Raw genomic sequence first — 2,303 nt, forward strand, 5'->3', positions numbered from 1 at the left:
TCTCTTAGAAGAGAAGGTTAAAAAAGAAGAAGAAGAAGAAAAAAAAAACAGCTTTCAGAACAGTTGGGAGTTGAATTAACTAGCCCTGTTGCTGCTTCTGAAGAGTTTGAAGATGAAGAAGAAAGTCCTGTTAATTTCCCCACTTACTAAAGGTCACCTATAAACTTCGTTTCATTTAAATATTTATTAACTTTATATGTTAAAATCCACCTGGAAATAAGCAATTCTCTGAGGTGTAGTGTTTCCTTCTCACTACCTTGTACCTTTACACTTAAACTGGAATTCTTAATAAATGAAATTATACAAAATTTTCAACTCACTATAAAAGTACATATTTGAAGACTTATAATAAGTTATGGCCATCAAATAGGCAATGAGCTCTGGTGAATTTCTCTACATTCATAATGTTTTAAGTTTTGTAAAGAGTATGAAGGTAAATTCAGCAATTCTAATATTTAAAATTGGCATTTATATATACTTATTTATACATATGTTAAGATCCTCAAATCCTAACTATGATATATATAAATACAGATGTAGATATACACACATATAGGTTATGAAGTTGAGCCATATGTTTTGTTAAATATCTAGCAAAATCAAATTGAGCTTAAACTATTTAATTTTGAAAATTAGTGACATTAAATTCTTGGTCTAATTGTTGTCTTTAAATTACCATTCAATTATAGTGGAGTGAATCCAGCCTTTGTACAAGCTTAGGAGCTTACTGTTACTTATGTTTTTATGGCTAGAGATTAAAATTAATTTGCTGGTTTTTAATAAAATTTTAAATAGGTATTTGAAACTGGAAAATTCATTTCTTCACAAATGGTAGAAGACAAATTGATGTTTCACAATGAACAGGAACTTGTGATATTCTTAAACATGGTAGCATATTCGAGATTAAAATATAATGATAATAAACTAATTTTATTTGTATTTTATACATCAAATATTATATCTTTGAGTCTAGCAAATTTCTGATTATCTACTTTTGAAAAATGATTAGACAAACACTTAATATCAAAGGCAGAGTCACATTTGTTCAGGTTCATGTTGATAATAACTACTCTTGAATTCAAGTAAGTATCTTGAATTGATCAGCATAAGCCAAGATGATGATGATGGACCCTGTTTTTTGTTTTCTTTTTATAGCTGTTCTTGTCCTGACATGTTACACATTTGTTTATTTTCTATCTTCCCCATTAGAATGTGAGCTTCATGAAGGCAGACACCTTGTTTTGTTGACTGTTTATGTCCAGCACCTTTATTAAACAGCCATCACTGCAATGCCATACTATTCCTTCAATTTTACCCACTTTGCAACCTTCAAACCAGGACAAGAGATTATTGTGCTTCAATGAAGGTAGATTTCTTATTTGAAATGCTCCATGAGGTAGAAGAAGATGTAATGGATGTTTCTTGCTCCCTAACCCATATGGGTTTCCATTGATATTTCTTCCTATGAGCTCCAGTGTTTGTTCTAAGAGATCTGATAGTGGCACTGCAGTAATTTCCAAAAGTCCAGAATCATCAGCATGATGTTTTAGTACCAGGGCAATTTCAAATTCATAATTAACTACAGAGGAATGCCAGCAATACTGTTTGTTGTTTTTCTCTACTGGTACCCAATCAGGAATGTATCTGTTTTTATTAGGCACTGGGCTCCCATTTATTTGTTCTATTTCCTTTGCTCTGGTATCCAGCAAGGTTTGGAGTCCAGAGCCAGTTTGAAGTCCTCTTCAATGTTCAAATATATATATATATATGTTTATTTATTTTGGGTTTTCATTTGAATGTAGAAAATTTTGAAATCTTTTTTCAACTTGTTTGTTGTGCTTTCTATCTAGTAGAGTCCAAAGCTATGGCTGATCTGATGTTCCCTTTTGGCAGAAGGCTCCTCTTTCACCTCCGTCACAAACATACTGCATTTTCCGCTGCACAGAGCTCAAGCCTTCATGATGAGCCCAACAAGCAGTGCGAGCGGAGGGTGTGCTTTCGAACAGCCCCTGGTCCAGGAGGGGAGAAGCCCTGGAGCAGTCACCAGCGGGCGCTGGCCACTCACTCTCCATGCCCAGCAGCCGCGCTGCTGATCTCATTCTTTTTTATGGCTGCATAGTATTCCATGGTGTGTATGTACTACATTTTCTTTATCTAATCTATCATTGATGGGCATTTAGGTTGATTCCAAGTATTTGCTATTGTGAATAGTGCTGCAATGAACATACATGTTCATGTGTCTTTACAATAGAGTGATTTATATTCCTTTGGGTATATACCCAGCAATGGTATGGGTATATACC

At 34.1% G+C, this 2,303-nt stretch overlaps 1 pseudogene; it reads right to left on the bottom strand.

Moving 5' to 3' along the window:
* Positions 1–941: 941 nt before the first annotated feature.
* On the bottom strand, positions 942–2,099 carry LOC126960658 (uncharacterized protein C12orf29 homolog; annotated as a pseudogene).
* Positions 2,100–2,303: the final 204 nt, after the last annotated feature.

The sequence above is a fragment of the Macaca thibetana genome, chromosome 8 (genome assembly GCF_024542745.1).
Source record: "Macaca thibetana thibetana isolate TM-01 chromosome 8, ASM2454274v1, whole genome shotgun sequence".
Lineage (NCBI taxonomy): Eukaryota > Metazoa > Chordata > Mammalia > Primates > Cercopithecidae > Macaca > Macaca thibetana.